The sequence below is a fragment of the Magnolia sinica genome, chromosome 14 (assembly GCF_029962835.1).
Source record: "Magnolia sinica isolate HGM2019 chromosome 14, MsV1, whole genome shotgun sequence".
NCBI classification, from domain to species: domain Eukaryota; kingdom Viridiplantae; phylum Streptophyta; class Magnoliopsida; order Magnoliales; family Magnoliaceae; genus Magnolia; species Magnolia sinica.
In genome coordinates this window covers 23,335,869-23,348,887 of record NC_080586.1, presented here as the reverse complement: position 1 = coordinate 23,348,887, position 13,019 = coordinate 23,335,869, and positions in this window count along the sequence as shown.

Here is a 13,019-nt window from a genome sequence, read left to right as displayed (position 1 = left end):
TTGTTCTAGGGATAGCCATACACCATAAAAATGGCAGGGCAACCTTGCTGGAACAACTTTCAAAAGAAATTAAATATCAAGCTGATAAAGGAATAACAGAAAATAAATTCTAAACTATTACAACATTCTCACAAGCTTGAATTAAATTATTACAACATTCACCACCATACATACATCCCACAAAATAATTAAAGATTAGAAAAATAAATCATTCAACCACAACACAAGGGTTTATAGTGGTTCGCCCGTGTGTTCACCAACTGTTAAACAACAGCCACACAAAATGCTACTCCACTCCTAATATCCTCACACAGGGATATTAGCGTTCACTAAAAATAGGTTTTCCCAGTGTTCACCCAAAACCTTTACAATTGTGTCTTTGTGTGGGCTTACACAATTAAAAAAACCCCACTTCTAAGTTTTTTCTGGCTCTCCTCGGAAAACCAATACAACAAGATTTTTCCGCAAATCTTGAAAGAAACCAAAATAGAAAGGGATTTACAATTAAATGTAAAATACGATTATCTCCTTCGTTGTAGCAGCCGGTAGAACTAAATCAAAGTAGATGATTGAATGTCCAAGTTCAATGTCCAAGACTGATTACAATGGTTCTAATTCTAATAGATTTTAAATTAAACCAAATAGGGCTTGCCTTAATTGATTTTGATTCCAAAGAAAGGGAATAATAATTCCTCTTATCAAATCGATTGGAATAGCAAAAACAAAATTAATTAAATAAAGCTAAGGAAAGAGAATATTAAATAAGCACACTTAGCTTAGATGGAGCAAATTATCTCTCGAAGTTCGACGAAGATTGGCTTGAATGAATTAATTAAATCGATGATTTCTTCGAGATTCGTGCACTATTTATAAGTGAGAAGATCGGGTCTTCGATGTCTAGAGTGCTCTTCGACTAGTCGAAGCAATAATGATATTTGAAAAATTCGGCGGGATATGCTTTGACCGCTCTACGACTCGTCGAAGCTCTCCTACGACTAGTCGTAGGTCACCTACGACCGGTCGTAGGTTTCCTTCGACCGGTCGTAGGTCCAAAACTTCGCTTGAATTCGAGTCGAAGATGTTCGATCGTCAAAGATGCACGACATCGTTCTTACGATCGGTCGAATGCATTCTGGACTAGTCGAAGCCTAACAGATTTCATCCGGAATTTGTAACAAACTCACGACTGCTCGAGGAATTTCTTAGACTGGTCGAAGCAAGTCTAGGACTAGTCGAAGAAGGCCTAGGACTAGTTGAAGAATAGACCAATCACATGTAAAATAAACATTCGGTTTATGTATCCAAAATGACCTACTTGTATGGTCAACCTATGGTCAATCAAACCTCAATCATGAAATATGGGCATTGAAACATTAGGAACAAGTGACCTTGAAGTATGAGTCTTGAAGTCTTGATGTAGATCAATCTTGAAATCTTCATGTAGCTCAATCTTGAAAGGGTCTTGAGTTCGCCTTGTACTCTTCTTGAAGTCTTGCAACTTGAGTCTTGTCTTGTGAGCTTAGCTTGTTCATGAATGTTGATCCTTGAGAGAGCTTCACTTATGCAAGTTATATATAACATAACAGTGATTTTGGCACCACAAATTTGACAACAGATTGGGATATAAACTATAGCACTTACAATCTCCCCCTTTGTCAAATTAGTGACAAAACACATAACCAAGATAAACAACAGTAAAACAATTGGTTAATACATTCAAATCAATATTCAACATTCAATATTCAATATTCAATCAGTTTCAACATTCAACAAGATCAAACATATACTCCCCTTGACTCCCCACTCCCCTTGAGTAACATAACCAATGCTACTCCTCTCATAATCACATTAAGAACAAACCATTCTCCCCCTTTTTGTCACAATATGACAAAGGAGAACTAAATAAAGGAATTCATGAGAGTAAACATGAGGAGGTAAGTATAAAACATGAGTATAGCAAAAGAGTGATAGCATCACATAGAATAAATATCCAGTATAAAACATAAATAGAATCCAACTCTAAATCAGCCAAGTGCAAAGTTATAAAGTTATTACAGACCAGAAGATTCATAAAAACTAGTCAGAACTAGAACTTGATGATGGAGCAGGAATAGAGGGATCAAGTTGGTGCATGCCTTTATTCAAGCGCCTAAGATATTTGCGCATGTACTTGAATTGTAAATCATGAGCAATAGACATGTTTTCCAACTTTACATTTATATCCTCAACTTTACCCTCTAATGCACTCAACTGTGCATCAACATTAGATGGTATAAAATCTGGATCATTTGTTGAGTTAGAATCCAGTTCCTCAAAAATGTCATCCATATTAATGTCAACACTAGCTTCTTCAGACCACCACCACCACCACCACCTTGTTCAGAAGCAGATCCAACTTCATCTTATTGATATTAGTATTGTTGAAGATCGATGATGGATTGGTGCCTCATCAACAGCATATCGACTAACATATGTGTAGCCAATACATCATAAAATAGGTAAATGGAATGTCACTATGACCAGGATGGAGTCGAAATCAATAATGAAATGACAGATTAACGATGGCAAACAAATCGAGTACCATTGGAAATAGCATGGATAACACGAACCATAAACGAAGTCAAATCAGATTTATTACCCGAACGAGGATACAGATTAGACACAAAGATTCTGTGGAGAATTCTGTATTTGGGTAACAAATACCTTGCGCGGAGCGCATTTCCTTTTTGAGTCCATTGAACATCCATGTTGCACAAGTCTCTAATGAGCATGCGTTTTTCAGCCATTGAGGGTTTATCAGTTAAGTTATGAATTGGAATACCCTCATCATTCACAGGAATTTTCATGAGGGCTGAAATTAAATGACGATCAACGTCAAAAGGCCCTTCTCTAGTAGAAATTTGAAAAGTTAAATTATCCTGTGAAAAAGCACTAATACATGTAAACATGGATTGGGCAATGGACCGGTATGCAGGCCCACCCCAATGCAATAAGTTAATCCAACCTACAGCTTCAAGCAAAGGAAGGATGTCAAAAGGTGCAATATGATTGACATCAACAGGATGTTCAATAATAACATTACGTGATCTAATGTCCCTAACATATGATGGATCATCATTGGGAATAAGAAGATGACGTTTAGAGATAGCGGTCGATCTGGAGGAAGAAGAAGGACCACGAGAAGTAGTTTTTCTACCTCTAGAAGCCATTTGCAACAAGGATTTCAAGAAATTAAGAAGTTGCAAAGGATTGAGAAGTGGGTTTTATCAAAACAGATTTTTCAAAATTCAAACCCCAAATCTCAAAGATTTTCAAAATAGAAAGCTTCAAGAGAGAAAAGGAAACAATCTTGATACAAATCTGCAAGAAAAATGGGATTTGGAATACTAACCTTGAAGAACTTGAAGGATGGGTTCGACAAGTCAAAGTTCGGCTCCAAGGAGAAGAAAGAAGAAATGAGGAAGAAAGGAAAAAATCCCCAATTTGAAGTGAAAACCGTACTCCACGACTGGTCGTGGGTATCTACGACCGGTCGTAGTACGACTGGTCGTGTAAACTCCCAAAAAATCAAATTACTTGCAATTTAAACAAAAAAATTAGAATTTAATCTAGCAAATATATACAATATTATACAAAAAGGCATAAATTATCAATTTAAAATGCACATGCCAAGATCAAATTTCATCTTTTTGAACTTGCTTTTATCGAGAGGTTTTGTGAAAATGTCAGCTCGTTGATCTTCAGTAGGAATATATTCTAGAGATATAACCTTTTCTTCTACTAATTTCCTTATATAATGAAATCTAATGTCAATGTGCTTAGTACGAGAATGCTAAATAGGATTTTTGAAATATTTATCGCACTCGAATTATCACAATGTAATAACATAGAATCTGTTTAATTTCATAATCACTTAGCATTCGTTGCATCCAAACAAGTGTGTACATGCATTACCAAATGCGATGTATTCACTTCAGCTATTGAAAGTGATATAGAATTTTATTTCTTACTAAACCAGAAACTAGACAATTTCCAATGTAAAAACAACCACCACCGGTTGATTTTCTATCATCTAGATTACCAGCCCGAGTACCCAACTAATTGGACACTAGTCTCATGAGGATACCAGAGACCGAGATTTACAGTACTTGCGACATATCTAATAATTCGTTTGACGGCAATCAAGTGAGATTCTTTTGGATCAGATTGATATCTTGCGCAAATACCAACACTTAGAGAAATATCAGGTCTACTAGCAGTTAAATATAACAAACTACCAATCATACTCCGATAAATTTTTGAGTCAACATTTTTACCATTAGAGTCTTTTGATAGTTTCAGGGTAGTACTCATAGGAGTATCGAAATTCTTGCCATTCTCAAATCCAAATCTCTTGATTAGATTCAAGGCATACTTAGATTGAGAAATGAATATTCCTTCAGATTGTTGCTTTACTTGCAATCCAAGGAAATAAGTCAATTCCCCAACCATGCTCATTTCGAACTGTGATTTCATCAAATCTGCAAACTCAGTAGTCAAGTCAGTACAAGTTGATCCATAAATAATATCATCAACATAAATCTGCACCATTAAGATATGATCATTATGTTTCTTAACAAACAGAGTTTTATCAACAGATCCCATTTGAAAATTATGACTTAAAAGAAATTTTGTTAGTTTCTCATACCATGCCCTAGGTGCTTGTTTTAATCCATAAAGTGCCTTTTTAAGCCGATATACATGATCAGTATTTTTGGAATCTTCAAATCCCATTGGCTGTTCAACATAGACTTCTTCATGTAAATCACCATTTAGAAAAGCACTTTTCACATCCATCTGATAGATCTTTATCTTTCTAAAACATGCAATGGATATAAATAGTCTGATAGATTCAAGACGTGCTACTGGTGCAAAGGTTTCATCGAAATCAATCCCTTCAATTTGAGTATAACCTTGTACCACCAGTCTAGCCTTGTTTCTAATTATATTTCCACATTCGTCAGACTTATTTTTAAAAATCCATTTTGTTCCAATGATGTGTTTATCTTTAGGTCTTGGTACGAGATACCAAACATCATTTCTTACGAATTGGTTGAGTTCATCTTGGATCGCAACAATCCAGTTCTCATCAGCCAGAGCTTCTTTTACATTAGAAGATTTAATTTGGGATGTAAAACATACATAATTACATATATCCTCAAGTTGTCTACGGGTGCGAACACCGGTGAGAGGGTTTCCAAGAATTTGTGTAGTTGGATGATCTTTAACAGTCCTCAACTCAGAATCAGTTTGATTCGATGAAGTATCGAGTTTATCAATGATTAGTACTTCATCATTATCTGAATTAGAAATTGGTGTGTTTAAATGATCATCAATGACGACATTAATGGATTCTTGAATCATACCAGTCCTTTTATTCAGAACTCTATAAGCTCAACTGTTTAAGGAATATCCTAGAAAAATCCCTTCATCACTCTTTGTATCGAATTTTCCCAAAATTTCACGATCACGTAAAATATAGCACTTGCTGCCAAAAACTCGAAAGTATTTAACAGTAGGCTTTTTATTGAACCACAATTCGTAAGTCGTTTTATTATTATCTTTGCTAGTGTAGACTCGGTTAATAATATAGCAAGCTGTGTTGACTGCTTCAGCCCAAAGATTTTTAGAGAGCTTCATGCTATTCAACATGACATTAGCCATTTCTTGAAGCACCCTATTCTTTCTTTCAACAATTCCATTTTGTTGTGGAGTTTTGGGAGCAGAGAATTCATGTAATATTCCTTGGTCGGCACAGAACTTCTCAAAATTGCTATTCTCAAACTCAGATCCATGATCACTATGAATTTTACTGATTTGAGAAGATTTTTCAGTTTGAATCCTTTTGAGAACTTTTCTTACTTCTTCAAGGGTTTCAGATTTATCCCTTAAGAAGACTACCCACGTGATATCCGGTAAAGTCATCAACTATTACCAGATTATTTTTCCCACCACAACTTTCCGTTCTGGTAGTCCTATCACATCCATGTGGAGAAGTTCGAGTGGTCTTGATGTAGTATTTGAATTCACCCTTTTGTGTGAGTTCTTTGTTTGTTTGCCTATCTGGCACTCACCACATATTTTATCTAATTTCTGAAGTTTGGGTAAACCTCTTACAAGTTCTCGTTTGCTCAATTGATATAAATTTCGATAATGTACATGTCCAAGATGTTTGTGCCATAAATCTGTCTCGTCTGTATGGACCATGTAACATGTTTGATTAGATGATCTGGATTCGCTAATAATATAGCAATTTTCAGACGTTCTACATCCAGTTAATATTACGGAACCCTTATTGTTTATTATCTTACAGCTTTGATTAGAAAACCGAACATTATGGTTATTATCACATATTTGTGATATACTAAGCCAGTTATGTTTTAAGCCTTCAACGTATAAAACATTTTTAAACACCGGAAGATTAAAAAGTTGAACCGTACATTGGCCTATAATCTTGCAGTTGCTACCATCACCAAATGTGACTGAACCATCAGTCATATCTTTTAGATCCGTGAATAAAGCTTTGTCACCTGTCATATGCCTGGGGCATCCACTGTCTAGGTACCACTTTGAATGACTTGTTGCTTTGAAAGCAGTATGAACAACCAAGCAGGTAACTTTAGGAACCCATTTCATAACTGTTTTAGGTTTAGGAACATTGTTGGTCTTCTTTTGTGTATATTTGTAGGAATGACCTATAGAGTTAGATTTTAAGAGCTCCTTGAGTAAATCAACTATCTTTTCAGCTAGTGGATTTCGTTTTTGATTAAAGTTGACATGGCTGTTTCTAGGTTTTTGAAAAGTTTTAAAATTTTTAGAAAAATCTTGATAAGTACTTTTCCCTTTTGAGTTTGAGGACTCTCCTTTAACAAACATAGGAGGAGTATACATTTGTTTAGGAGATAAATTTTTATCATAGCCCAACCCGGATCGATCGCCACATTTTCTAAATCCGGATAATAGTTTTTCTAACTTTGGATCACCTTGGGCATATTTCCATGTGTCCTTTAGACTCAGAAGAGAAGATACTTCAATTTTAAGTTTGTCAATTTCAGATTTTAAATCAACAATTAGTGAGTTTTTGAATTCCAAATCGCATTTTGATTTTTCAAAACAATTTGAAATTTGTGATTTTTCTAAGACAAGTGAATCAAAACAATTTTTGAGTTTAGAAAACTTTTCTTTTGGAAGTTTAAGGTTTGACAGGAATTTTACAACTTTCCTTATATAGGGCATTGTAAGCGTCTTGAAGATCATCTTCATTTTCACATTCACTATTCAGATTTTCTTCACTTGTAGAGTCATTATTTGAAAATGTGAATTTGGCTAGAGTCATAAGAGCTTTAACCTCATTGCCGACTCAGTTTCAGAATCTAGAAGAACCTTCAGAATCCGATGATTCATCCCATGTAGCCAACATACCCTTCTTCTTGGGTTTGTCCCTTTTAGGACATCTATTTGCTAAGTGCCCATATTCTTGTAATTGTAACATTGACTATCTTTCAAAGATTTTCTAGATTTGGGTCTAAACTTCTTTTTATCATTTGATTTTTGAAAATCAACACTTTTCTTGCTTTTGAAAATCTTGTAAAATTTTTAGCTAAAAGAGCCATATCATCTTCTGAATCAGAATTTTCTTCTCAATTACATTTAGAAGATTTTAGTGCGATAGATTTACCTTTAGGAGCTTTAAAGTTTAACTCGTAGGTTTGTAGAGAACCAACTAGTTCTTCTACCCTCATATTATCCGTATCACGAAGTTCTGGATCGCGGTTACTTTAGAATTGAATCGTTTAGGAAGTGAGCGTAGTATTTTTGCACACACTTTACTTTCTCGGGATTTTATCGCCAAGACCCCACATTGAGTTTACAATGTCATTCGATCTAGTGTAAAAGTCCATAAACATTTCATTTTCCTCCAAATGAATTTCTTCAAATCTGGTTGTGAGGAGTTGGACTTTAGATTTTTGACAATTGTAGTACCCTCGTGTGTCATTTCTAATATATCCCAAGCTTGCTTTGCGGTCAGAGGAAATGATTCTTTTGAACTCATCCGGTGATAGTGCGCAAGTAATTGCATTTAGTGCTTTAGCATTTGCACTACTCTCACTTTTCTCAAGAGTGGTCCATTGGTAATATGGTGTGTCTTTCATTGATTTTGAACCATCAACCCCAGAACTTCCATGATAGGAGGATTCCATTCGGTCACCGTGGCTTGCCACACATTTTCATCCATTGATTTGAGGAAGATACTCATTCGGCTTTCCAATAGGCATAGTTGGAGCCATCAAAGGGTGGAGGCCTAGTGATCGAAAGGCTATCAAAATTTGACATCTTAAATAGCTTAAATCGTTAGCTCAGAATTAAATCCAAAAAAAGAGCTATTAGGCTCGATACCACTTGAAAAGGCCAAGCTATATGTCCTAGAGGGGGTGAATAGGACAATGCCAAATAAAAACTTATAACAGCGGAATAATAAAGAAAATGATAGCCAAAGTAAATCACAATGCAGTAAATTAAAATAACCTCAAAATTAAGATCTTGAGAGGTTGATACAAACGTTGTTCTAAGGACAACCTTACACCAAAACCAGAGTTTATGGTAGGACAACCTTATTTCTAGAAAGATCTTTGTATCAATCTCAAACCGAAGAGGAATACAAAAATAAATATAAACTGAATTGAAATGACCTGTAATTAAAAATGTATTGTTCTAGGGACACCATACACCATAAAAATGGCAGGGCAACCTTGCTGGAACAACTTTCAAAAGAAATTAAATATCAAGTGATAAAGGAATAGCAGAAAATAAATTCTAAACTATTACAACATTCTCACAAGCTTGAATTAAATGATTACAACATTCACCACCATACATACATCCCACAAAATAATTAAAGATTAGAAGAATAAATCAACCACAACACAAGGATTTATAGTGGTCCGCCTGTGTGTTCACCAACCGTTATACAACACCACACAAAATGCTACTCCACTCCTAATATCCTCACACAGTATATTAGCATTCACTAAAAATAGGTTTTCCCAGTTCACCCAAAACCTTTACAATTGTGTTTTTTTCTATGGGCTTACACAATTAAAAACCCCACTTCGAGTTTTCCTGGCTCTCCTCGTAAAACCAATACAACAAGATTTTTCCGCAAATCTTGAAAGAAACCAAAATAGAAAGGGATTTACAATTAAATGTAAAATACCCGATTATCTCCTTCGTTGTAGCACCGGTAGAACCAAATCAAAGTAGATGATTGAATGTCCAAGTTCAATGTCCAAGACTCGATTACAATGGTTCTAATTCTAATAGATTTTAAATTAAACCAAATAGGGCTTGCCTTAATTGATTTTGATTCCAAAGAAAGGGAATAATAATTCCTCTTATCAAATCGATTGGAATAGCAGAAATAAAATCAATTAAATAAAGCTAAGGAAAGAGAATATTAAATAAGCACACTTAGCTTAGATGGAGCACAATTATCTCTCGAAGTTCGACGAAGATTGGCTTGAATGAATTAATTAAATCGATGATTTCTTCGAGATTCGTGCACTATTTATAAGTGAGAAGATCGGGTCTTCGATCGTCTAGAGTGCTCTTCGACTAGTCGAAGCAATATGATATTTGAAAAATTCGGCGGGATATGCTTTGACCGTTCTACGATCGTCGAAGCTCTCCTACGATCGGTCGTAGGTCACCTACGATCGGTTGTAGGTTTCCTTCGATCGGTCGAAGAACCTAAACCATTGCTCGAATTCGAGTCGAAGATGTTCGATCGTCGAAGATGTAGTCGACACTGCTCCTACGACTGGTCGAACAGATTCTGGACTAGTCGAAGCCTAACTTTCATCCCGAATTTGTAACAAACTCACGATTGATCGAGGAATTTCTTAAACTCGGTCGAAGCAAGTCTAGGACTAGTCGAAGAAGGCCTAGGACTAGTCGAAGAACAGACCAATCACATGTAAAATAAACATTCGGTTTATGTATCCAAAATGACCTACTTCTAAGGTCAACCTATGGTCAGTTAAACCTTAATCATGAAGTAAAGGACATTGAAACATTCGGAGCTAGTGACCTTGAAGAATGAGCCTTGAAGTCTTGATGTTGATCAATCTTGAAATCTTGATGTAGCTCAATCTTGAAAGGGTCTTGAGTTCTTTACCAACTGCCATGTACTCTTCTTGAAGTCTTGTAGCTTGAGTCTTGTCTTGTGAGCTTAGCTTGTTCATGAATGTTGATCCTTGAGAGAGCATCACTTGTGCAAGTTATATATAACATAACAGTGATTTTGACACCACAAATTTGGCAACAGACAGGGATATAAACTATCCCATGACGATACCCTAATGGTGACCATGACCATAGCCAACCGCAAAGTGTTTCAAATTTTGGTGGACACCGGCAGCTCGGCTGATATCTTCTTCATTATCACCTTCAACAAAATGGAGATTGAAAGATCCTGACTCTGACTCGTCAAAACCCCTCTGCTTGGATTTGCAGGAAAAAGGTCACTTCAGAAGCATCTATACTCCTCCCAATCACTACGGGAGAGGGACAAAACCAAATGACGATGATGATCAACTTTCTTATGGTTGATTGTCCTTCCTAATACAATGTCATCCTCAGACGACCGTCCCTCGACACCATACGAGTGGTAGTATCAATCTACTACCTCATAATGAATTTTTCGACCGAGTACAATGTCGTGGAAGTAAGAGGAGACTAGTAGGAAGCCCACCAATGTTACTCCACAACTTTAAGGATGCAACACCGTACGATGATCATTGCTTCCCTCGATCTCGAGGAAGAGTCCCTCAAGAGAGGGTCTCTGGTGGAAGACCTTGTAGACACCCCCTCAGTGAGTCTGATCAGACCCGTACTGTACGGGTCATCTCATCGCTGGCTCCAGATCTATGGGACAAGATCATGAACTACCTCCGATGCCATGCTAACATTTTAGCCTGGTCCCACCAAGATATGCCCAGCATCAGCCCGAAAGTAATGGTCCACAAGTTAAACATTGATCCTGACCACCGACCAGTGAGGCAGAAGCGAAGATCGTTTGAACCAGAACAATATGCCATCATTTGAGAGGAGGTTGGTAAGCTCTTGGAAGCCAGATTCATCGAGGAGATCTATTATCCTGATCGAATTACCAATGTTGTCTTAGTGAAGTAGTCCAATAGGAAATGGTGGGTCTGTGTCGACTATACAGATCTGAACAAGGCCTGTCCCAAGGATAGTTTCCTCTCCTGACGATCAACTAGCTGGTCGACAACACTGTAGGACATGAGCTCTTGAGCTTCATGGATGTGTATTCAGGTTACAATCAGATCGCCAAGCACCTATACAACAAGCAGAAGATCACCTTTGTCACCGACAAGGGGCTCTACAGTTACAAAGTGATGTTATTCAGGTTGAAGAACGCTGGAGCTACTTACTAGTAACTAGTCAACAAAATGTTTACTCGGTAGATAGGGGACTCCATGGAGGTTTACCTTAACAACATGCTCTTCAAGAGCATCAAAGTTATTGGTCATACCAACGACCATGAGGAGATGTTTACAGTCTTGTGAAAATATCAAATGAAGATGAACTCGAGTAAGTGCGCCTTCGGCGTTGGCTCAGGAAAATTCCTTGGCTTTCTGGTAAGCCAAAAGGGAATTGAGATAAATCCTGACAAGAATTGATCCTTGTTGGATATGATCTCACCCAGGACGATGAAAGAAATTTAGTGCCTCACTTGAAGGGTTGCTGCCCTTAATCGCTTCGTCTCCTAAGCCAGTGATAAGTGCCTTCCTTTCTTCTAGCGGTTGAAAGGAAAACAAAAGGTGGAATGGACCGAGGACTACGAGCTAGCGTTCCAATAACTTAAGAAATACTTAGGTTCACCTCAGCTACTTTCTAAGCTTGAGCAAGGAGAGCCTTTGCTACTTTACCTGGAAATCTTAGCCATGACTATCAGCACAACTCTTATCCGGGAGTAAGCGAGGAAGCAACTCCCAGTGTACTATGTCAGATAGGCCTTAGTCTTAGCCGAGACTAGGTATGTAGACATTGAGAAGCTCACCCTAGCTTTGGTCGTATCGTCTCATTACCTCCATCCTTACTTTCAGGCCCATATAATCATAGTCTCGACTAATCAACCTCTTTGTTAGGTACTCTAGAAGTCCGAGGTATTAAGAGACTAACGAAATGGGAAAATGAGCTCAACGAATTTGACATCAAATATTAGCCTTGGACTGCCATTAAAGGTCAGTCGGTGGCCGATTTCATTGTCAAGTTTGCTTATGGCCGAAACCTGGAAACTGATCCGACTGGTGAGATTGACCAATTGGTTGAGGTTGATCAGGAGGTCAACGCCGACCCACTGACCTAAAAATTGTACATTGATAGTTCATCTTGTATGTTGATGTTTCATTTAATTTTAAAGGCAGCGTTGCCAGGATAGTCCTCGAGGCACCTGACCAGACCTGCATGCAATGTGCCTTAAAATTTGGATTCTAGACATCGAATAACGTGGCAGAATAAGAAGCACTACTCATCGGGCTCAGGCTAGCAGTGGCAATGAGGGCCTAAGTTATGAAAGTCTACAGTGATTCACAACTCATCGTTAACCAGGTCGCCAACGAGTAACAGGCCAAATAAGAGAAAATGATTGCCTATCTCCAGAAGGCCCGTGAACTCATAAGAGAATTCCAAAAATGTGAAGCCATTCTAGTCCGCAGAACAGAGAATTCCAAAGCAGATACATTGGCAAAGCTAGCCACAACAACTGAGGATGACATTCTGACCTCAATCCCCATTGACTTCCTATCCGACCCTAGCATCAATAAGCCTGACCTGGAAGTAGCTTGCCCCGTCAGCTCAACCTCAAGCTGGATGGAAATAATCTTTGAATATCTTTGGGAAGGCACGCCGCCCAAAGACAAGCTTGAGGTGCATAGAATTCTAGTCAGGTCAGCTTG